The sequence below is a fragment of the Malurus melanocephalus genome, unplaced genomic scaffold (assembly GCF_030028575.1).
Source record: "Malurus melanocephalus ecotype Western Australia unplaced genomic scaffold, MMel_1.1 scaffold_65, whole genome shotgun sequence".
NCBI lineage: Eukaryota > Metazoa > Chordata > Aves > Passeriformes > Maluridae > Malurus > Malurus melanocephalus.
The window spans coordinates 1,828,206-1,853,676 of NW_026623297.1; the positions used below are offsets into that span (position 1 = coordinate 1,828,206).

General features: G+C 40.6%; 1 protein-coding gene across 3 annotated transcripts in view; it reads left to right on the forward strand.

The window, feature by feature from the left end:
- The window catches only part of FAM107B (family with sequence similarity 107 member B), a 59,006-nt gene that overhangs the window by 17,179 nt on the left and 16,356 nt on the right, over positions 1-25,471 (forward strand). The window contains exon 1 of one of the 3 annotated variants that reach the window (XM_057366436.1): positions 547-581. The exons of the other annotated variants lie outside the window; for them this stretch is intronic. The gene's annotated coding sequence lies outside the window, so the exon portion shown is untranslated. Of the gene's footprint in view, positions 1-546; positions 582-25,471 lie in introns of those variants that run through there. 3 annotated transcript variants of the gene reach the window in all.

The following is a 25,471-nucleotide window of genomic DNA, read 5'->3' on the forward strand; positions in this document are numbered from 1 at the left end:
TGGCACACCAGACAAGCCTCTGCTGTGTCTCCCTGGCACACCTGCATTTGTGCCAAAAGCTCTGCAGTCACTTAGGCAGCTCTATTGGCCATCTTTGCCTCCTTGTATCCAGATGTGTACACTAAAGAGCACAATCCGATATTTGCTTGGTATTTTTGAGCCTACACAGGCTGAGATTACGAGGTGGTTCCACCTCTCTGTGCAGGACTGCTCCAGCCTTTGCAGCCTCCCAAGAGAGAGCTGTGTCACTYATGCCCTGGGGACAGGGCAGGGCTGGTGCAGGGAGATGGAAGAGAGAGGGCAGTGGGAGAGTGGGTGGCAGCTGCTGCAGTGTGATTAGGACRGCTTCTGCTATCTGATACAGGGAGCCAGGTGGTTTCTGTAGTTGCCAGTTGGGTGGGATAAAAGGCAGGAAAGAGGGGCCACCCTATACCTGCATCCCTTGCCCCGGTGGATGTAGCAAGAAAAAGAGGAAGACTTTAGCTCTTTGGGCCTTGTGCCTTAAATATTTTTTCTGCTTCTCCAGAGAAGAAAAAAGAAGGCTTTCTTGAAGAAGGCTTTCTTCAAGGCATAAGGCTGAGGTGAGTGATCCTACTCTGGGTAYCTGGTGAGTGGTAAAGCTGTACCACTGTGGTCTTCTCTGCTCTGCTGCTGAGCTGGTGGCTCCAGGAGGTGTATGGGAGCATCCACTACATTTGTGCCTTTGTCTCCATACAGGAATTCTGCCGTTGTTGTGGTACAGGAATGAGTTCAGGGGAGGGTTCTTTAGACTCTCAGCTGGGGCAATAAGGCTTAAACGCTCACTGTAAATTCAGGATTGGCAAAAACATGTTATAGGGTGGAATGGCTTGGTTTGTCCAACATTGCAAGTTCTAAGTATTTTGTTGAATGTATAAATGGGGGTAGGTCTTTAGGATTGTGCAGGTCAAAACATTAATTTTAACTGAACTAGAAATACATAAAAATAATGGTGAAAAATACTATTTGTAAAGTAGTGTTAAATAAATAYCTAGTTTAGCCATAGTGAAATAATGCAATCTAACAACCTTCCTACCCCCACCCCCTAGCAGCTTCCCCCTTTATGACCTGTTGAAATTTACTGGTTAAGAGGTCAGAATCAGGTTGGGGTTTTCTTAGAAACATGCAAAATGTCTCAGTAATCTTTCAAATACAGAGGTATGTTCTTGATTTTTATTACATTCAACGAATTCAGTAACTAGCTATTTCAATTCAATAAATAGTTATTCCAAAGCTAAGAAAGTAATGAAAATCAGGAATGTGATTAAGACAGAAAAAAACAGCTCTAGTAGTTCTCAAATCTGGAATCAAGACMAAAAATAATCAATTTGTGAACTTGAAATAATAATTACTTTCATAAATTTTATCTATAAACAAGATGTCTGTTCCACTTTGTGCCTAGCCTGCTTCAGGGGGTTTTATCTAAGTAAATAAAATCAGTTTTGCTTTGATGGTTTTGTGGACCTACTCTGCTTTCACTTACCTCTCTTAATGCAACGTTGATAGGAATATCTGTTGAAAGTGTGTTCATTTAGAACATTAGAACTGAGTAATTTTCTGTGTGCAATAAAGAATTTGGGTAAGTGTGTGTTATATGTAACTAATTAGTTGTGCTGTTTATCTGCCTCTTCAGGAAACAAAAGGCTCATGTTACAGCAATCCTACTGCAGAGAATAACAATCAAGATTTCTCCTTAAATAATTTTCATTTTTTAGCATCTGTTCACTTCTAGAATACAAATCAACACCAGTGCATTCTCCTCTGATACGTCTTGTGGAATGCTTTCTAGTTGAAGTGAAACATGGAGGCATTCTTTTGAGCCTGCATGTGCTTTGCTTTTGATGTAAAACAGTGAAACCCACAGACTGCAAGCTTTCGATACACAGACGTTGCCCCTGGCTGTGCAAAAAGATATTTAGATGTGCAGATCATGAAGAAAATTTGTGGTCTTCTAGGGAAAGATTACACTGAGTAAAAATGAGTTTGAAAATTGAAGCTTGCTATGATTTCTTTCTTAAATGGAATAGATGCCTGGATAAAGAGAATTACTCATAAGRAGGAAGTAATAAACCTGGTTTGAATTAGATTTCAAAGGTGAGGGTTATGCTCATTGTTTGAAGCCTTGGATTTCTCACCACCACCAGAGTCAGCAAATAGCAATCTAACATGAAGTTCTGGCAAAGCATGATCTGCTCTGTAAAGGGCCTTTTGCAGTTTAAAACTGAGTGGTTTGGGATCGTATTTAGCATCTGTGGCTTGTGCTGGAGTAGTACACAGGAGCAGAGGTCTTGTTCTTACCCCCGTGAGATACCTGAAGATCTGGCTGAAATGGAGCCATTATTTTATTTATGTGTGTTTTGTCTGGGCCTTCAATGCCGAGTTGGAGAATGTAGGTCAGCTGCACCAGTGAGGCTCTGGGTCCTGAAAGAAGGTTGCCAGTTCTATCCCAGTGCCTCTTTCCAGTACCCTGTGGGCTTCATTAACAGTCTGCTTCCTGGCTCCCTTCGGCACAGAGACTATTAGCCATCTGATACTCATTTGCCCAGGGGCAGCATGTTTGCTCAGTAAATGAAGAAAATGGGTACCAAGTACAGTGCATCTTTCCAAAGCTGTTACACTTTCCCTACCACCACGATCTTTACTGCTAAACTGAATATTTGATATCAACAAAATCACAGTAGACTAAATAGCATTTTCAATTTCAGCTGGATGTGATTGCTTCCAGGATACTGCCAGACAGTACTTGAAGACATTTCTATCTGAATACAAAACCTGACTGATGGGAGAGGGAAGAAGAGACTGCTAATGAGATTATGAAGTAAAAAATTGGCAAACAGCATTCTCTCTCATGGACACTAGGGAAGGAGAACAGTTTATRCAAAATAAATGGAGACTTTTTTTTACATATTAATTATAGATTAAAATTTGTATTTTAAATAGCGGGATTTAATTTCTTAGCTGAAACAGAGTTTTATAGTTAAAATCTGTGAAATAGACTACATTTGGGATAAATATTCAAAACATAAGTATTGCAAGAATTTCAACCGGAAGTGGTAAGGGGAAAAGGAAGGGGTAGAAGGAGGAAGCAAGTATCTGTAAGGCTCTGAGACGAAGATCTGTGTATTCATTGGAGGCTTTTGTTTTGGTTTTGTTGTTTTTTTTCAGTCAGTAAYACACACACCTTCTCTTGTGAAAAGTCAAGGATCTCTGACAGACAACTCAACCAGGGCTACCAAATGAAAACGTATCATCTGTAGCACCCAGCTTCTATTAAATTGTTTCAACATCAAAGCGCTTTCACTGAGGATAAGTTTTCTTATGTTTTCTACAGTCCATACTTCATTTTGGTTCTTGATTTGTTCATAGGCTGTCTTCTATGAAGCCATTTATTGTCTCGGTAAAGAATGGGGGCTTTTTGCTTAGAAAACATTTGCACAGTGGTGGGACCTATTAAACATAAAATGCTTCTGTGATATCTATTGGAAGAAATATCCATGAATAAAAAATGAATCACTTAAATCAATACTATTACTTTTCATTCTCTGCCTTCTTAATCTTGCCTGTTGCTTTTATTCTATTAGCTTTCCATAATGATGACGTTTTCTTTTCAAAAGAGGCAATGTGGCCCTGTTATTCTCCATTGCTTTGTTTCATCTGCAGAGCACRCAGTAATGTGATAGGGATGCTGGGAGTTACAATTTCAGAACTGTGCATGCAGGTAATTTATCTTTAAAACATAATTTCTTTTTCTCCCCCTTGCTGCTACCTGGGGTCTTTTGCTATATCATCTCTTTCATTTTACTTCTTTTTATTATTTCATTTTATGGTATCTTACATAGTCTGTGAACACAAAGTAAATTGATGGTTTCTGAATCAGAGGCTATTACAGCATTTTCCTGATTAGATGAGGTCTCCTTGCTCTCACTCAGATAAATCTTRAATAATCCAAAGTACTTAAGATGGAAGTATAGTTTTAATAAAACTTACACTGTGTTAAATTCCTGGAGATTTTTGTCTTTCTAATAGCTGTCCTCATCAGGGTTATTAATGTAGAGTTATTAACTTTCAGATATTCACTAAGGCCAAGTCTCATTCACTTCTCAGTTTTCTTTTAGTGTTTTAATCAAATAGCATCATTATGTCTTTGTTACTTGTCTCTTTACGTGCAGAGGATAGAAGTGATTTACTGTCTTAATTTCAGAAGTTCCAAATTTTATGCTAAATACAGTGGCCAGTGTTCATTGCAGCTGATAGACCTTCCCCAGAGGAAGGCTGGCTTGGTAATAACAGAGGAATGAGGATGATAACGAGAGTCACTGGGCTGGASAAATGGGTAGGTGTTAATGCTGGGCAAAGAACAGCAAAGCAAATAATGGCCAGGTAGTGAGAGTAACCCTCCTGCACTGCCTTCTAATTGGACCAATTTTGTTCCCTTATTCATTTCATGATCACAAAACTAGATTCTAATTTAGTGCAGATTTTTCTCTTCTCCTTCCTTGTTAGCATGGAGGTGGTCACAGCTGGTGGTGGCAGTGAGTACTGTAAAAAGTCAGTGGAGGCTGTGCTTCATTGCTGCTATGCCATTTAATAAAGTTTGAGAGCATGCAGCAGCAGTGTGTGCATTTTATGGTGATGACAGAGCCTCTTAGGCTTTAAATGCACTTTATTTCCAGTACCATGACAGGTTTTCATGCAGCTTGATGCTGTCTCTAAGGTTACCTCAGCATTTCCATTATAAGCCCCTAATTTCCAGCTRTAGTGCTGTGCAGCAGCCCAGTTACAGAGAACATAGAGGGAAAGGAAAGATTAGGAAACAGAAAATTTTCAACCCCTTCTGAAGTTATGTTCAGTAAAAATATTGAAAGGGAAGAAAGTCTCAATGTGTGATTAAAATGGTCTTAGATGGAGTTCGAAATGCTTGGAATAAGAGGTATGTCCTTAGTAGTGTGGGAATGTGGAGGGGGTTAAAGGTAGAGCAGGATAGCACTTCTCATTTGGTGAGGACTGTGAAGTTGCTGGCATTGACCTGGAGTAATAAACACAAATGYTAACAAGGCTCCTGCAGAGAGTAGGGGCTGGAGTGACTGTAATGCTGCTCTGCTGGGCTTCATCACCCCCRAGCCCCAGGAACTGTTCAGCCACAGGATCTGCCTGCAGAGCTGTTTCTCTGCATTGTCRTTTCCATTAGATGGGATTGCTGATGACCTCTGGCTCACAGTATTTTCCTTGATGGCATATTTCCAGATGCTGGGATAGAGTCTTCTGTTTTGTTGGGAATTGTCTCTAACTTGGAAGAGAAACTTTTGGATCTCTACTGGTGGCATATTTTTGACTCGTAATAAACTTTTCTGTGACTSTGAACCATGTACTTGAGAAAAATGTAAGAGGAAATTAGTGGGACATCTGACCTTTTTAAGGGTCAGACTTTCATTTTTACTTTCTGGACTAGAGTTTCATGAATTCTGAGTTAATCTGCGTTGAGTGACCTTTTGACTAGGGTAAAGCACTATCTTGCCTTTCTTTTTCTTGTCTCTATTTGAAAAGTTTCATGTCCTAGATCTGTGAAATTGTAATTCTACATGGTGTGTAAGATGGTCATTCTTTGCTCGTATACTCAGATCTAAACACACAATAGTTGGAGGCAGTTTGTGGTATTAATTAGTGGAAAAGGAAGACTTGAGTTAATCAGCTCTTAGTAAATTAAATCTTAATGGTTGTATCGACAGACTTCCAGTGCTGGCCTTGTGGACTGTTGTAGGAATTCAGCAGCAGCAAAGTAATATTCACTTCCAAAATGAAAGTCTATTAAAAAAGAAGTGCTGTCTTTGCATGACTTCCGATCTAAATCATCTGTATTAATTTCTAATTTTGTATTTTTAATGTAAATTAAATGAATACTTGATTTAGAACTAATAAAGCAAATGATATGTCAGATTTTTCGAGAAGGGATTTCTGGCATTAATGCTAAACAGGCTAATGTGTTACTCAGCCTCCAACTTTAGTCTGCCAATCAGACTTTGTTTTTCACGTATTTTCTTAATAGTTTGCACATTTGAGGAATGTTTTTTACAAGAAACACTGTAAAAATTTCCAATAGAGGTGATTCATCAAGATCTGTTCTGATTATTAACAAAGGCTGTACATGTGACTATTGTATGTTCATATGTATCTGTGTGTTTATGTGTATGTTTTAACAAGCAGGCCTTAGCCACATACAGAATGTAATCACTTTGTGTTTTCTTGGCCACATTTGTGGCCAAGAAATGGTCTGTTTATTYGCCTTTTAAGTCCATTTGTGGACTTAAAAGGAAAACAAATAGTTGTAAGCAAGGTTGACAGTTGGGATTATAAGGAATTCTAACACTCTTCGCTAGAGTTTGGGTCATCTTTTTCCAATGATGTAAAATTCATGAGTCTTCTGTTGCAGTTTTAAATAGGCAGGATTTGAAATTACTGCCCATCTAGCAGTGTAAGAGTTGGTTAAATGCAGAAGGGCTTATTTTACAGGGCTCACTTGGGATTTACATGGTCCACCTTGAGTTTCTCATTCTACTGAGTTCCTCGAGTAAGTTGATTTCTGGTTTAGATTTTTTTTCTTTTTTTAATGGTCACCTTCTTTCAAAATAAGGAAGCCTGATCTCATGTCTCCAGAGTGCCATGTAAGTAAATTGGGACGCATTAGTGGACGAACACGGTGCTTCTGCTCCTGACTTTTGCCCTGGGCTACTGTGATAACCAGTCAGGTGGGGAGAAACACTTCCAGAAAGTGACACCTTTTGTATATATATTTCCATATTGCTACCAGCTATAAGAAGAAAGTGTTATAAATTCAGTTTTTGAACCCATGTTTTGTGTTTGTAGGCTTGCAAGGGGAGCCCTCCTGCAAGCTGACTACCAGCACAGGCGCATGCTCCTACATACATGATGCAAAGCAATGCARAAAAGCTCTGGAAACTTGAAAAAACTGATTCCTAATGAGAAGYCTTGTGCTGATTTAAACATATATTTGATTTGAATTTATTTAAATAACTGAGAGCGTGTGCTACCAAAGCCACTTTTCTCAAGACCTATTTGCTTTTATGTCTTGAAGAACTCATCTTGTGCATGCAAGTCTGCAATTCTAAACAGCTTAAAGATAAATGTAGATTAATGAAATGTCTTGAGAGTACTTGCCTATACATGCACTTAACCCAAATGGATGAATAACTGATTATATGAATGTTTCATAACAGARAGACAGAGGAGAGTCTAAAGTTTTTAATTTAAATGAAGAAAGCTGGGACTGACTTTCATATGTGTCCAGATTGTATTCACGTGTCTCCTTGCTAGGMGTCTGACACTCATTTACAGTCTGATCTCATCCCTCTCCAACAGGAGCAGATGGGGATTCTTGAACTTGGCCCAAATTCCTAGAAAGTCTCTGCACTGACATTTTGTAAAGGTGTGAGAAGAAGTGGGAATTTGGATGGCAGAGGGTGCAGTAACAGAGAATGGAACAAGGATGAGGCAGCARCACTTCCCTGCACATCATTCAACACTGTGGTGATGACTGTGAATATAGAATATCTCAGTGTGGCAGTAGAATAAATGCTCCTCTCTTGCCATCTAGGTGACATGACATGGATTTTCTTTGCTTGATTGTTATGCTCCCCACCCCCTTCCCACATCCTCATACTTGAGCCTTTCCCTYGCTCCTCTCACTTTCAGATTTGTGTGGGAATTTCAGTTACTTTGTGGATATTTTGAGGCCTGTGCTGAAGATGGCTCTGACAGCCACATGCAGTTATTTCCTATTCCTCTCCCCTGGCATGTGCTTCCCTATTTCCTTGTGGTCCTGGCACTGCTACTCCCCTCTGGGGGAACCTGGGAAGGAGGGCTCAAATCCCAGGGGGTTTTGAGCAAGCACATGACTGGTTCTGCTACCTGTTGTTATCTAATGGAACAAGCAAAGATGAGTGTGTGTTTACTGGAAATAAAATAGAGRGAAAAAATTTGAAATGTTACAATAACTAACATTTTCCGCTTGAAAATATGATTCTGCCCTTTTTTAACAGTCAATTCTCACTTGTAAGTGAGACTGGTAATCTTGTTTGCCCACAACTTTTCTGATTGAGTTCTTGTTCTACTTCTTCAGGGATTAGAGATGTTGTGAGCAAGCGTACAAATTGAGTATTCATAATTTAAAGCAAAATATTAAAGATAACAGTGCATGCTTCTGTTGGAGTAACTTCTAAATACAAAATCCTCTTGCTTCCCTCAAAACATTAAATATTCACATCAGGGAAAGTCTGGAAGCTTTCCTTGCAAATGTGTGACTTCAGCCTCCCTGCCAGGAAGATCTGTGTTAGAATGAAATTGCCATATTGTGTCTGACTACAGTTGTCTCTCTATTTTTTAGGTGTCTACTTGCGTGATAGGCTTTTCAAAGGAGAGCTGAGCACATCTTTTGTTCATTAGCAGCATTTAATTAGTAACATTATTTTAATATGTGGAAAACCTGTGTCTCTGCATGTGTGTAAATTTGCACACTAAGCCAAATTACTGCTTTGCAAATCATTTTCAATAGGCGAACTTAAATTTGTTGCCCTTTTTCTTAAAGTTTCAATTTATCAGTTATTTGTTCCACTGTTCCAGCACAAAAGTCAGATATTGTTTATTCCTATATTTCAAGTCTCTGCGACCAGATGACAGCTTGTAACAGAAGATTGAAGCAGGAAAGGGAATTACTGCTGTGAGTGATTAGATGGGTGCTGCTCTTCAGTACCTAGCAAGAAAACTGGCAGATGTGTAGGCTGTGAACCTGGTATCTGTTTAGTGCAGGCTGTTGGAGTTATTATCTGTCATACCCAGCTCTGACTAGCACGGACTAATCTTGTGTGCATCTCTCAGTGTAGGAGTCYTTTGCTGTCTCTCACTGCCTTCTTCCTTCCTTCTTTGTCTTTCTCTGTGACAAAATAGCCTGCACTGAGAATGGATCAGCAACCATCCTGCTGATGTGAACATATTGAGCCATCAGTCCTCAGAAATTCTGCGACAGCTTCCAGGCCTCTCTGGCATCAGTGCAGAGCTGTGGTCTCCCCTTCAGGRTGCCCTATAAACCATGTGCAGTTTGTACCCAGCCCAAAGGCACTCCAGTCCCATAGGAAGCACAATGCCATTTGGCTGAAAGCCACACCAGAGAAAATGCAAGGAATAGTCCTCCTTTCAAGATAAATATTCAAGCAGCTGCTTTTGAGCAGCAAGCCTGCCAGTTCTCTGGATGCAATGGATAATAGTATCCCTCRCTGTTCAGTCCCCTTCTGTGCAARGAACAGACCTCAGCTGACATTTCTYCTCAAGCATTTCACCCCCATTTTCAGGCCTGCACATGTGTTTGTGGTTTTCTTTTAAACTGCATGATACAGTTCCTATAGTGAACCTTAATTTACTYCTTGTCTGACAAAGGTCCTCTTGTCTGTTTTACAAGAAGCATATGCTGACATCCACTCAGTTCTTTTCATCAAGTATTTGGCAGCATAATTATATATGAAAAGTTGTTCAGACCATATACCTGCTGAAAGATCTGGCCTACAGTATGTATTTTTCCCTGGCTTTTGATTTACTCAGCACTTGGAAGGTAATACAAATATGGGTGAGGCATAACCATCAGYGTTCAAAATCAGCAATTTTTTATTTCACTCTTTACTATTGGTTTTATATTTAGTTTACTTTATGAAAATAAAAAAMTATAGCCYATGCTTGCTACTGCACAGATTGTGTATAAAATTTAGAAAGGCATCAAAAATTTCCTGTGCTAAATGAAACTTCAGACTGTTGGTGACTGTGAGGTTAATTGCTCACTATTGAAAGCTTTCTGTCTTTCTTGGAGGGACTGGCCTTAAGGGATATCTGGAATAAAGGAAACTCCTTGAATCTTTGTCTTGTTGCTTTGTTCAGTGGTAAGTTGGGACCTAATAAGAAGAGATCASCTGTATTTTTTAACATCTCATGGAGCGTAGGTTTTAGTTGCAGCTGTTGAGTTGTTAGACTTTCCTAACAGCTCTGGAGATCTCTGTCATGGCTGGCCATGGGCATTTTGTCCAAGATTCAGATAATGTGGCAGCTAATAGCTGTGCAGTTCTTGTACCCCCACTCCTTCCTTTACTGTATGGGATTCAGCCTAATTTGGTTTATATGCAAAAGTCCTGGATCCCACATGGTGTCACTTGTTTTTTGTGAAACAGTTCTGCAGTAGGCATTGCTGTCTGTGTGTCTGGTTACCTCATGAGGGAGCAACATTCGTGCCATCTTGTACAGTGAGTATGCCTGGAGAGTTTCTCTGATCAGTGACCTGTTTTATTGTTGTTTGAGCTCTGCACATCTGTGAGACTCGGCTTTTTTCTCTCCCCATTAACACAGATGCAGAACRGGCAGATGTTTTTATGAAAYGGAYGTGACATCTGTGTARGTGGTTGAGAGCTGAGGCTGAATCRTGGAGCWCTTGGTGCTCTGTGACCATCTTTGCTATAGTCACAGCCTGCATTTCACAGCACRTGGWTGARCAACAGGCAGCGATGGGAATGATCCTGGGGCAGCCTTCTGACCCCTGAGGGGTCAACCAACACACTTTGTATGTGCTACAGCCACTTCTAGAGATACAGATATGGAAGAGCTCATTGTTGCTCCAGCTTCTACGTGCTTTTTTCCCCTTGTGTTTGAGCTTTTTAAGGAATAAGTGGCTGACRCACCAAATAAACCCAATAGAGAGGGATGAGCTCTCAAATGAAATTAAAGGCAAGACTTCTGTATCCAGTATGAGGACACATTGCCATTTCCCTTTTCCATCAGCTGGGACAGCACTGGCTGAACAGAGCAGCAACTCAACTGCTCCTTGTAGATGGGGAACAGTTGTTTTTATAGCAGCTGCCAAAGTGAGACCAGTTGGGTCTTTGGGAGGGCCTGAACTGGTGCAGGACACCTTCAGCTTAACTGGGACAACTGTGCTTGTCGCCTTTCCAAAAACAAGGGGAAGCGTGTTGGGGGAGAGGGGAAAGGTCCTGTGCATGGGCAGCTGTGAGAATTCGAGCTCTGGGATGGAAATCTGCCAGCAGAGCTCCTGACCACAGTGCATACAAAGCCTAAAAGAGTTTGTGGGAGATACCCTGCTTGTCACTTGTACAGAAAGTGACAGAGCTGCTACAGATGCTTCTTGTTCAGTACTTGAGCCTTTTCTTGGTAAGTATTCAATTTATTCAGGATTTTTAATGCTAACGTCCAAATTGTTCAATTCAGTGATTCTCTGGTTTCTAAGAAAATGCTTTTCAGGTCTCCATCTCATTAATGCCTTTATTCAAAGTGGTGATCCAAGCAGGAGACTAATAATAGAATATAACACTGTTGCTTTTGATTTGAGAACTGCATGAAGAATGGTGTCAAATTAAAATACTTAGTGTTTTGTGTGTTGCTCTTTGTCGTCTGAACCCTTTTTGTGACAAGTGGCATTAATTTTCTACAATTCTGGGAGAAAGCAAATGGCTATCTATTTCTAATTGCTACTGGTTAGGAATGTGATATGTGTGTAATGCAAGAGAGATTGATTAGACTCATTAATGACATGAAATAAAAATGTCAGAGTATAAAAATAAGCAACAGAGTTGTTGCATTTTTTATTACACATTTGCCTTGGGTTTTGCATAATTGAAAAAGGATCGTACACACAAAAAGGAATCTTGCCCTGAAAAATAGAATGTCTGAGAAGAAAAAAGCCCTCTCGATTATTGTAATAAACRGAGTCCCTGGAGATTGGGGAGTATTATTTGTTTGAATAATTGCATGCAAAAAAATATATAGGGGAAAAAATAGAAGCAATATATATTCTGGTTTAGAATCACAATGAGAAAAGTGGGTTGCATCTCTTCAYGAGCACAAGCTTGTTTTCAGGACTGGCAGACGCAATGGAAACACTTCCAAACAGATTCTAGTGATTCCATGCCTGGAAGATGTGGAAGGAAATAAATGTTCTTATTAGTGCATTATTTTCTTTAAATAAGCTGCAGTGCTCTGTTACAAGAATTGAGGCCTTTCTTTAATACAGAACTTTTTTGAGGCTAGGATCTGATGTCCAGAGCCTTCTCACTTTACCTTATTACAGAAGTGCCATCAGTAGCTGTTAGTTCTGAATCCTTCTGTGCTGCTGAGAGCCATCCAAATATTATTTCTGTAAAATGGCATATTGAATGGCTTTCTCTGCCAGCCTTCATTTTCTTCCCTCCATAGACTCTTAGCTCTGAATTTGTGGCTCAGGAGGTTTGGGAGGCAGAGGGGCCAGGAGAGCTCTCTGCTCCATGGGGCTCCCTCCTGAGCCTGTGACTTTATGGTGGGAAAACAGAGGGGAAAAGAAGTACATTGCAGGGGGATTTTGTGACMAGCTTGTAAAAGCTGGGGGGGATCAAAACCAGGCTTGGTCAGARCAAGGCACTAGAGAAGAACTTTCTCTGGGAACAGAGTGGCCTCCTCTGTATGGCACTGGGAATACCTGCTGCCTCTGTGTGCCTGTCGTGGAGATGATGACCTTGACGAGAGCATTGCAGGTTTTCTCATGAGCTCTGTGGTCTCCTCCAGATGTGCTAAAAATATCTCCTTCAACTGAGATTTTAAAAAAAAATCTGGTGAACAGATTTTTAAATTTCTGCTACGTATGACTCCTGCTCTAAAGAAATAGTTAATCTGTTACCTGTTTATGTCTTCCTCTGGCTTCATTAGCGAAGGCTCAGCTCTGTGCTCACATCGGAACTGAACYAGCCAGTTTGACGTTCTGTGTATTCATTAGCATTAAATGTCAACGCCTGGGGCTTAAAATCAGATGAACAACTGGGTTTAAATCACATCTTGTTTTGGATTAAGATCAAGAATGAAAAATTTTGGCTCAAAAACCTCTTTGACAGGAGGAGATGTYGGAGGTGTGTAGGTGGGCTACATCTCGCCCTGGGGCAGGGAAGGGTCGAGCAGCCTCTTAAAGTTCCTTCCAGCCTGATTTTCCMTGTTTCTACAAAAATGTGATTACAGTGGTTGCTGGCTGTGCAAATTGCTGTAGATRAATTGCTTTCAGCAACTTGTGTGTTTTATGGCTGTCTCCATCGTAGTTGATGCATTCTTCCATGGGAGATGTGTTACAGGTGCATCTGCACAGGTCTGCAGCATCATGTGCTGCGTGCAGAGGCTTCCTGAGGCCATTGCTCCCACCAGCACTTCTGCATATGTGACTTTGTGGAGGGCTATAATATTAATATTGCCCACATTCCCTGAGGAATCAGATAAGCTGAGGAAGATAAATTGATTTTAGTAGAATGGCTCCCGCTCGTGCCAGCTGAGAATCTAATTTGATGCTGTTTGTAGTTGTATTTTGTCTGGCTGTGCAATCTCTGTAAAAATTTAAAATCTTGAATACGTGGGTCTGATWTTCCATGTACATCTAATTTCTGAGCTCCTCAATTCATGGTACACAACCTGAGCTGCATATAAGGTGGCCTTTATTTATGACTGCAAATAATTAGGTATTAAACCACAAAAAAAACCCCAAACCCCAAACAAATWAAAAAAAAAAAMCTGAAATCCCTCCTCACCCCAAAATAAACCCCTAGAAAACAAACAAAAGAATTGAAASATCACTCACAACAAAACTACCCCCCACAGAACAAGATAGTATGAATCTTAGGCTATCACCTGACAACAGAGTGTTCTAAACCACTGCATTGACATTTTGTAGCTATTTAATACCGGGGAACTCTGTGTTCCAATTTATTTTTAAACAAGTGCTCTGGGAACGCAAATGAAAATGTTTCAAGTATTTCCACACAGATTTATTTTAGTAGAATTTATTCTGAAACTAATTTTTGTTGAAAAAACATTACAGGGCCAGATTTATCCCTGGAGTAATTTCCCTTGATTTTTAATAGCATTGCAGGAAGGGTAAATTTGGCTTGTGTTTAATTTATAACACAGGAAATATGTACCGCTACAGAGCATCTTTACCCAGGTCATGGTACACAAGGGGAAAACATGCATGGTTCTATCAGTACTTTGTTAATTTAATTGTAACAACAGATGCAGCATTTCATTTATTTGACTGTTGTTACTGAGTTGTTAATCCAACTCTGTTCCAGATCTGGGGCCTGCAATGTGAGAACAGGGACCTGTTGGAGTGAATCCAGAGGAGACCCAAAGATGCTCAGAGGGTTTGAATACCTCTGCTGTGGAGACAGCTCAGATAATTGAGCCTGGAGAAGGGAAGGTACCTAAAGGGGCTACGAGAGAGCTGAAGAGGGAGACTGGACAAGGTGGAATGGCTTTAGACTGAAGGCAGGGCAGGTTGAGATTAGGTATCAGGAAGAAATTCTTTACTGTGAGGGTGTTGAACTGCTGGAATAGATTGCCCAGAGAAGTGGTGGCTGTTCCRTCCCTGGAAGTGTTCAAAGCCAGGCTAAAGAGGGTTTTAAGCGACCTAGCCTAGTGGAAGGTGTCCCTACCCTTCCAGGGATGTTGGAACTAGGTGATCTCTTAAGTTCCCTTCTAACCCAAACCACTGTATGATGYTCAAAGTGTATGTTTGTTTTCCCCAGCTACAACACTGAGTGAAAAACCTCCAAAATGTTCTTCTTCTTGAAATCTTAAGCAGTTTTGCAACTTCYTCTTTCTTCCTCAATAATCTAGTATTTTCGCGGATACCACTTGGTTTTGAATCTGTGAGMTGTAAATCTGTCTTCCTTTCTGCCTGTACCAACACCTGTTTCTTCCTGTGTTCAGAGAAAAAAAAATGCCACAAAGGAGACTTCCTTCCTCTTCATTTTTTTTTAAAATTCCCTCCTCTCCTCCCTTTTTAGGTTACAGCATTCTCAGAGTTAATTTAAAAACGGAGCTCTCTTGGCGGTGCCATTTAGGCACATTTATGTTCAGTGGCATTTGGTATGTGTTCAAGAGAGTGCTTCCATTAAAGTAATTTCTTAAATKGGAAACCAGAATAGTAAACTAGTGAGTGCTACGTGTGTTTGGCGGCCTAGAAATAACGGACATATTTCTACCGGTATTTCCAGTGGTGCAGTTAGATTGCCTTCAAACAGAAATTTGTGCCTCTTGCTTAAGCAGGACACACAGAAATGAGATGTTTCCAGCTGTGTTACAGGTATGTRGTTAGGGAGAGCAGTAATTCTGCTYGAGGGCTTGATTCACTTGTATGGGTGTCCTGGGACCAGGAGAGGAGCGGCATCTCTCACCATTGGATTGCTTCTGTGCACCAGTCCAAGCACCCCCAAAATGTGTTTGTCCCATCCTCATCATATAAATGTCATCAGTCACTGAGTAATGGRAGGATTTGAGTTGGAAGATTCAAAGTTTATCTAGTCCAACCCCTGCAGTGGGTAGGGACATCTTTCACTCRATTGTGTTGCTCAAAACCCCWTCAAACCTGGCTTGGAACACTTYTGGTGATGGGRCATCCATAACTTCTATGAGMAGTCTGTGCYAGTGTCTCACCACCTTMATCTTAAAACATTTCTTYGTTGCTKACCCATCTCTCTATTCCTTTMAACAGTTTGGCGTCCAGGTGTGAAAGCCCTTTCTCTCTTTGATTTTCCTAATCTGAGGGACTTTYCACAGTTGCTTAATGGTTTAGTCATTTTCCTGCACAAGGAGGAAGGGTCTTTTCTTTTACTCATGTGTAGCAGGCAAGGGGGGGTTGTTCTTCAGTTCAGCTCCTCTCATGGTGTAGGTCAGAGAGCACATTGCTGCCATTATTTAGCTCACTGCTTCAGACCGACAGCATTAATGGCACTTGCAGTCATTTTGTTATCTGGATAATTAATCCACAAGGTATTACACACAATGGGGTGAATAATACAGGAAATGATTAAACATCGTACTATATGTGAAGCTGGAAGTAACTGGCATGCTGGTGACAATGTAAAAAGCAGTGTCAGGTTGGATTTATTCAGTATTGCTGTAGTTTATGAAATTTGAGCTGCAATTTTTAATTATTTTGATTTTTGAAGAGACCTTGCCCATTGCTTAAAAAAAGCAGTTTGGGAGTCTAGATTCTCTGGAGTCCTCATMACCTCAGTGGAGGAAGGTGAGAGTGTCTGGAAGCTGGTTGAGGGTGATGCTATTTGACTTTAGTGCTGACCATAGCTACTTTGATTTGCCCTCTGGATAACCATGCTAATGCTATAAGGAGCTTGCTTTCCCATTTTAGCTGCAGCAGTTAAAGGCCTAAAGGTARGTGACATGAATGCTTCTATAAATATGTATGTTTTAATCAAGCCATTGTTTATAATTAGATAATAATAATAATGGTATAAATAAGGCTTAGAGCGGGATAAATAAAAGGTCTTAAGCAAGAGAGGGACAAGTGGTTGATGTATTTAGTTTTCAGCTGAGATATTGGGTAAGATTACGATACGGTAGTTACAGCTGCACAATGCTGATTCATCAGAAGGRTAGAATGAGGTGTGAGAAATAGAATGAAATTCTTGTTGCCTTGGCCTTCTGCATCTGCCTTACTCATTTAACATATTGCCCCCTCCTACCTCTCRAGTCACTTGCCGAAGTAATGAAGCTATCCCATGGGAGATTTTTGGAAAGGGATATTTAAAAGACATGTTCAGAGGTTTTCTGCTAAATGGATGTCAGCACTTTCTAGCAACAGAAAAACCCCCTGCGTGAGRTAAAAAACTCTGAAATCTGCATAAACCTCTTTTCCTGTTACARAGTCTGTGCTGCAGCCTTAACAAACTTATTGATTTTAGCTCTATTAGAATATTAGTAATGAATTTGTTATCTCCCTACTTGTGAGAGTGGTACTGAGGGTGAACAGGCACATTTGCTGGCATGCACTTTACTGTCTGGGAAAGTTCATCCATTGATTTCAAACTTTTAATGGTCTTAYTGTAATTCTTTTACCACTGTGTGAATTTAACTAAACATTGTTTTCCTGGAAGCATTGTGTTCTCARTGGTAGTAAGTGTTTATGTTGAATGGAAGCCATAGGAAAACACTGAGTACGGTAGGGTGCGGATCAAAATTAATTTGCAAACATACACTTCCTGAATAAAAAGCTGCACCCGTGCCCAGSCACAAAGACTTGCTGTTTGTTCCACCAGGCCCTGAGGTGTATGTGTAATTAAGCTGGTAAAAGGGAAATGGCTTTTGAAAAGAGGATGTTTCACCCAAAACTGTGGGGTTGATAGCTTAGTAGTTATGAGATGATGCCATGTTGATGTGCTCTCATGGGGGTGGCTCTCACCCTGCTCAGAGGCACATAATACTGTATCTCATGCAGTCCAGTTAGCAGCAAACAGGTTTGTAGTGCTGGCAAGGTCAGCTTTGGGTATGGGTGRCAACCAACATCTTTTTTATGTGGAAAATCAGAACTAAACCTAAAGTTACCTGAAATGTGAGCAGGATGATATCTTCGTGTGGAAGATGAGATGACAGTTGTGTCTCTCTGGAGGGAGACAATGTTGGCTGAACACAGTCAGTAAAATTTGTGAAAGTTCTTCTATTTGTAAGTCCCAAAGGCGTTTGACTTCCAGGGAGATAGAGGATATAAAGTGGGGATAATGATTCAGTCATCTGTGTAGACTTACACAGCCTAGTGATTCCCTCTAGTGTGTGTGAACAGTGAGATTACTCTGATTCTTATTCCAATTGCCATTTTAAAAATAAATGTGTAACATGGGCTCTAAAAAACTCCAACATTATTGACTTTTTGTCATTTCAGAGATACTGGGATTCTAATCTTCTCCTACAAGTTGTTCTGTAAGGTTGAAGTGATCTGAATCTCTGCACTAGCCGATTGTTTTTCTGGTACAGCTATTCCCACTCTGGAGTAACTTTGCTTGATACTGATGCAGATAGACTGGAMAGATCCTTAAGATGTTCGTCTGGATGAGCAGGCACCATGTTCAGCCCATTTCACCATCTTCATTTGCCAGTTGCAGTGTGGTTCCATTGGTCCCTGTGCTGTTGCTGCTCTCAGCTGTGCTGGAAAGGTGCAGGCAAGAGAGCAAAAAGTATTAATGACAAATTGTGCATGGGAAGGCTCCTGGGTTACTTCTGACAGCCTGGTAGCTTTCATAACCAAATGCCTTTCTAAACTGGAAATGGATCCTGTTGCTGCCTTTGTTGTGTCTCTGTGGAGCTTTTCCGATCTTTTGTGGGGATCAGTGGAACAACATCCTGTGCAGGCAGACTGCTGGGTTCAGTGTWGCAGGTCAGAATCCTGTGTTTGACATCACATATCTCAGTGATACAGGAAAGGTTATGGCTGACATTATCGTTCACATTAAAGGATGAATGTTAACATTCCTAAGAGGAAATGGGATTTAATTGTTGCAAACATTTGCTGTAATCTTAAACACTAATATATGTGTTAAACTCCCATTGGGGTAGTGGCTGAAGGTGCAGTGCTTACACCCTGCTGAGCATCAAAGCAGTTGAGGAATACATRCTGTTTTAAAGAGGACAGATTTTGACAAATGGGTCTCTGTCTTATTATGAACACGCTCAGAAAGAACGTGCTCTATTCACCAGTGGGATAGGAAAGCCCTCAGGCTCCCAGCTCTCATTCTGGSTTTTCAATGTGGATTTTTGTCTTGGAGTCATTTCTGAGAACATATTTACTAGTGCAGCTTAAAAAAGCATATGTTTAATGTGTCTCTTTTTGTTGTTGAGATAATAAATCCACAGACAAGTAACAAAAAAAAAGAAAAATCACTGGGGACTTTGGTAATAACTTGGGAAGGAAGAAATTCATAAAAATAGGCTTGGGGTGAAAATAGTGTCAATCCTTTAGGCATGAGACTTCTAAATCCCTTGYGTTTGTTTTGCAGCACCAAGAAGTTCACAGCCTCTTTATTATTAACTCTAATATCTTTCGCAATTTTATTCTGTGTATCTCTTAATCCATAACTTTGTACCTTATTTTAAACATAATTGATKGAATTATCGAAACTTCTTTCAGCAAATCACCTGTTTGGATTTTGCCACAATTCTGAAGCRAGCATTTGTTCAGTCCTAAAAAAAGAGTGGTTAACATGAAATGGCTCCAAAATGTCTGACAAAATGCTGCCTATAATAGAACAAAGCATAGTGTTGTTGTAATTTATGATGTTTCTTATTGATTTGCTTATCCAAAAAAGCCTGTCTTGCTCTCTCTACATTTGGTATCCAACATGTTGTCTGTGCTGACAACCACAGCTTGTTCCAGAGTAATTTAAGGCTCAGCAACTTGCTCAGATCACAAATSCAGTTTTTGGTAGAGCTGAGAATGGAGCCTCTCTCTCCTGTCATGGCTCAGTTCCTCACTGTAATTGTGGGTCAGCTTTCCTACTGACTGAGTGAGCCTCTGATGTGACCAAGTCTGTCAAGAATGAACAGTGCTACTTCAAATTTTGATGAATCCCCCTCATTCAGTGCAGTTTTAAAACATAATTCCTCAGTGAATCGTGGCAAAATATGATTGTCTAATTAAAAGAAAAAAGAAGCAGATGTTAATGTTCTACTTTGCAGTTCAGAATTCTCCACTGCTTGTTAAGAAAGCAAGTTGAGAAAGTGGTTGTGTTGTAAGATGAGAGACAAGCTGTGGTGTGTGTAGGAACTTGAGCAACTTGGGTTCAAATGTTTGAAAGTGTTGACAGTTTGGTGTGTTTTAGTCAGRTTTATGGGACTAGTAACAGGTCGAGAATTTACAGTAAAGGAAAGGGGCTTCTACCTCCTTTTACTTTATTAGAAACAGTGCTCACATTTGCAAACCACCTTTCCCATAATGAGGTGCAACCTCAGGAATTAGCAATTCATGAGATGCCTACATAAATATCAATTCACCTTTCACCCTCAGTCATAAGGAAATTTCTTCTACTAATAAGTCCATAACATCTTTGTAGGTTATGCAGTCATGGAGAAAACTAGTAATTAATTTAGTGATAGGAAGCATGAGGGGCAGTGCTTGCGGGATGTGACACGGCACAGTGTGTCCACTGGAGTGCAGATTGTTCACCTGTGACCATTTGTTGGAGTGCTTCTGCTTGCAAAATAGGAGTGTGCTTTTTTAAAAGTCTTGGAGGTCACATGGGCGTATTAGAATTTTAACTACAATTTTTCTGTGTTTTTAGGTTTTTGTTTTCTCTTTTTAAATAACACCCATTTAACTATTGAAGGAGATCATGAAAAGGGTGACAGAACCCCTCTTGCCATTTCTTCCTTCCTTCTACGAATATCTGAGATAGTGAGATGATATCCTGCTGAGGACACTGCATGGTGACATTTTTAAGGCATCCCTAACATGCATTTTACAGCCAACATAGAAAGTTTGTTGGCCTGAAAGTTTCCCTCTTTGGCTGCAGGCCCAGCAGGTGCTCAGAGCCCCCCAAGTTGTGTTTTCAGCAGCAGAACAAAGGGCAGGGCTGCCTTCAGGCATGAAGAGGTGCAGCTGCAGTGCTGGTTATGATTGTCTATCAATGGGCAGTCGTCCTGTTAATTAAGCTGCTGCTGTAAAACCCAGCTAGATTACAGCTTTTCAGCCTGCCTCTCGTAAAGTAAGCTGAGTCACCTGTGAAATAATAAGAGTGCTCTAAGGCTTGTGAGGAGGCTTTTTTCAAGCCCTCTTCTCTTGGGGCTGGCAGCAGCSTCTTTCAGAGATGTGGCTGCTGGGCTGTCTGTGTGTGAATGACAAATGGCATTCACTTTTCTGGAAGCTCTGTATGCTGCTTTTGTGAACCTTGACTAGCAAGAGCCAAGCTGTGACCTCACACTGCTTTTGTTCCTCAGCTGTAGGCATCTTATGATAAAGACTTTCAGCCCCTTTCTTGGCTCTACTGAARTTTTGCAGCCCTTTGGTTTTTGGCTTCTTTGAGGTTTTCCTTTATTTTTGACATGAAGAGGCAAGAKTATGCACATTTAATTTTCCCTTATGAGACCACTGTGAACTAGTGTGTGACTTTTGGGATGCAGGTGGTTTGTTTTAACAATTTGATGGAGATCCCTGTCGTGCCTCTTAGGACTTCTGAGAGTTTTGCTTRTTTAACTTAGATACTTCAGAGTTCTTTCAAGTTTAGGTCCAGTTCAGTTCTGCTTCTGTAGCACATAAAGCAAGTGAGCCGCCCTCTGTAAACCCTGGAGAAGGATGTGAGCAGCAGAGTGAGGGGTCCTACAAACTCATGTGGCACAGCTCACCCTCTCTGAATGTGCTGCTGAGGAAGGACAGCTTGACACTTTCCTCCAGGTGGTCTCAAGCAGAAAGGTAACAATTGCAGGAAATTCTTTTCCTGCCACCAGTTCACAAGCTCAACAAACAATCCCTTTGTGGAGACACTGGGATCATCCTTCTGGTTTCTTATTTTTCTTTGCTAGCTACTTGGAATTTGTTGAAAAGTTCTTTTCTGGAGGGTTTAGGGAGTGGTGATCTGTTTCTTTCTTCCTGAACCTTTTCAAGTCTTTTTAAGAAGACAAAAAAGAAAAAAAAGTTGACAGAAAACATCCTAGAAACAGTCCCATGTCACCATACACAACAAATGGTTCTGCCAGAGTATATGCTAAAATCTCCCTTGTGTTCATGCTAAGCCTGGGTTCTTCATTCCAGGGAGGCTGAGAAGCCAAAGGCARCTCAGTTTTGTGAGTAACACATCARTCGTGTTCAGATGGAGGCTCGTTTCTGCAGAGAACAACGCCCTTCCGCCTGAGCAGCGAGGCAGGCTCTGCTGCCCTTTCATGTGCAGCCTTCTGGCTGCTACTCAGCCCTGCTCTGGTGTCACAGCTTCCTGATTTATGAGCTTGTAGTAGAGACTGYAGATTGTAGCTGCTCATCAAGGGCACCAGTGAAAAGTCACCAGCTTTGACAGATGTGACTGTCACCATTTTTCTCCGTTTTTATTTTCTGTAAATTCTTGGTTTTCAGACCTCTCATTCTTGCCATCAAACAGCGAGCAGGTGATGTTCCACTACATGCCCTGTGGCATGTCGTGTTCTTTGCACAACTCTTGTTGATCACTGTTGCATTTTAATAAAATCATGTGTATCAGGCTTGGCTGTCCTAAGCCCACTTGTAGCTTCCAGGAGGCTTGTTCTGGCTGTCATRCATTCTTACACCCACTCAATCCTTTTAAACCATTAGAGCATCGTGCTTTTGGTTAAGGTCATGAGTAGRGTGTGGAACAGCCTTTTCTTTAATTTTTTATTCTACCTCACTTTTGGAAGATTGGTCATCAGTTTTACTGGTGTCCTTATTTTTGCTTTTTTTCCTTCCGGTCTTGTTTTCCTTCCTTTGTAGTGGTTTCTTTTTCCACTGAGTTGCAGTGCAGAGCCTCATACTAAAATGTATCGCTGCCAGCTGAGAGTGGATAAGACAGGTCTGGGCAAGGAAGGGTGTCTCTTTGTGGACACAGTGCAGGCTGGAATGTGGATGTAGTTGTYTGAGCCAAGACTAACTCCTTGAGGTAAAGGTTTTATTTCTTTCCTGTGATTAAGCTGGGAGTGTGTTAGTTTGGAGTAGCAATAGGTTTAAGGAAATTATTTCCCTTTGTTTCGTTTTGTCTGTTTCTAGGAAATCTCCCTGTGTTAAGAAATCAAAACAGGCTGGATGCTTGTTCTGAGCCGTTTGTCACCAAAGAGAAGGAAAAAAACAATCTTTGCTAGTGCTGATTTTTTTTTTCCTCCTCGGAAAAGGGTTTCTTCCTAGAAAATGAAAAGAACTTGAGTTGTTGAATTGGCAGGTAGTTGTTACATATCTGCCCGGTCTGAAGAAGTACTTAACTTTTACATAACTACCTATGAGTCTGTTTAGGAAGCTGGCAAGCTACAGTGGACTGTGTGGTTTTCATTATGTCAGTGTTTTTAAACTTGTTGCAAATGGCCTTCTTTTATGGGTGGTTAGAATTCCTTTTAAGTTGTCATTCAGAAAGCCCCAGAGGGGAGGGGAGCTGTGACAGCTCAGCAGATCGTGCTGTGCCCTAACTCCAGGCAGGATGCTGCTGTGCCCCAAGGAACAGCACGTGGCACCGAGCAAAATCTGGTTCAGCAGCCCCRCTGTGYTCCTTTGGCAAGACTTGGSGATTTACAGCACTGGAGTAACTGARGCAGCATGAGAAATACTTTGCTTSCTTGGTCTCAGTTTAGTTGCTGTAGCTATTGAATGCATAACTACCTGATWAATGCAGAGATTTTAATCTTCTGACCCTCTTGCAAACACTTATTAATTACACTCATGGATTTTAAATTTGTAGAACTAGAAGGGATAATTATGATCCTGTAATTTGGTCTCTCCGTGCAGCTGAACACAAACCTTTTACTACATCAATGGTTTTATTCCCCTCACTTTAAAAGTGTGCTCCTTATTTATGGAATTTGTTTTCTAGCCTCAATATCTGGCCATCAAAATTTCTCAAAGCATTGTCAGGCTTGTTGGTTATACGTTTATTAGGCTGATATTAATCTTCAGTTATTAAAAATCAAATGAGCAGAGCTGTTAGAGCAGCCTCAATGTAGGACATGTTCTCCCATTTACAGATGTTCTTCTTCCATTTGATTTTTAACTTCCTGATTTTTTTAAACAAAGAAAACTTTGTTTGCTGTGCAGTTTGTTTGCTGTTGTTCGTCATGTTTACAGGGTTGCTAAGTRACCTGCCTCTTCTCTTGCTCCATTTTTTTCCTTTATATGAAGGTAATGCTAACCTTTTTGGCTTATATCTGATACAAACTTTAGCCTGGTTGAATATTTGCTAGGACACGCCATCATCATCATCCTCACTATCATCACAGCATCCAGAAGAGGATTCCTGTACCAGGAGAATGATCTGCACCCTTCTGGTGCTGGACATTGTTTGGCCTCGCTGGGACACACATCACTCTCTATTTTTTCTCTCTAAATCACTCAAAGAAAACAYAGAACAAGTGGAAAAATGACCACTATCAACATGTTTCTCTCTTCCCTGAAAGAATCTTGATAAAGTCCTGTGTACTAGATTTTAAGAGTATCCAAGATTTACCAGTCTCCCTTTGAGTATCTCAAGTCAGATGTTTGAAATGTTTGCACTCTCCCAGTTGGTAAGGGGCTKTTGGTTGCTCTGAATTTTCCCCTCTCCTGCAGAAATACCTGTTTATTGTTAAACGTTTTGTATTTGAAGAATCACTATCCTCTGATGCTGATGTTTGCAGAAATAGAATGACTTAAAAGGAAGACTTTCTACTAAAAATGTGGGGGATATAGTCTGTTTGCTCTTTTAGTTCAGCATTTTTGTATATAAGCATGGATTTTGGTCAGTCTTCCCCCTTCTCCCTCCYAGGTTTTTCTGTTCTGTTTGCTTGAAGTCCTTTACCACTGGGTGCCACTGTTTGATAGTTCTTAACATTTGCATCAGTGAAGCCCTGAAGAAACTCTCCCCTCACACATTGGACTTCTTATTTTGAATCAAGGCTCAGTTTTCATGTGGTATCCCATGTTTTAATGTAGAAAAAAATTGATTCAAACAAACTTGCCCTGATTTTTAATTTAGTGGCCCACACTGATGGGTCTGCAATACTGATGGTGCACTGTAGCTGCAGGGAGTATAAACTGATCTTATTTGCTTTTCTGCTAAAATGTCATTTAAAAATGCATCATTCCAGAATTTCATATGAATCACTGTTGACCCATGTATAAATAAATTGCTTGTTACCTCTGGGGATTAATCTAGTTGCAAACTGTGCTGCTGAGTGCCTTTCTTAAGAGGCATAATTTCAATTATCATCTCCTAAAAATCATGTTATTGTGGCATGATAATTACCTATGTAATGTTTTGGTGAAAGTTATGTGTATATTCACTTCTGTGCCTTTGCCAGTCATGATTATTCCTGTCAAAGGACAGGCATATGTGAGAGGATGGGGTGTGCACGACATGCTGTTGTTCTGCAGGAGAAAAGCATTATAGACAATAAGGGCCTTTTTGATGAGAGTGTCCAAAACACAGGGTCTGCTCCTTGTCATCAGAATGGCTTTCCACATCCCCATCCTTGTCTAGGGATTTAGGTAATCACAGGATCCAGAGCAAAATGAGTATGGGGGAATCTAAAGTCCTTAATAAACATGCAGGGAATTTTGGAGAGACGATATAAGATGCACAGTGTGTGCTATCTGCTGTTAGTCCCAGATTGGAGCTGCGGTGCTACAGCAGGTGGATCCCAGRCCAGGATTTAGGGAAGATGAGGACTAATTCACAGTGTGCTGCTTTTCATCCTGTGTCTTTCTGTCTTTTCTACTGCCTGTATTAAAAATCAGATGCTAAGTAGTTTGTTGCAGTGAAAGGCTGTATCTGAATTTCACCTGTGTCTGACAAAAAGGGGATCTGTTGAAAGGTCCCACCTTTCTCCTCTCCCAGTGTTCTTAATGCACCTTGTGTGCAGCCCTCCTGTTGCAATAAGAGGGGAGAGGCATTTTCTTTCTGTCTTCTGCCTC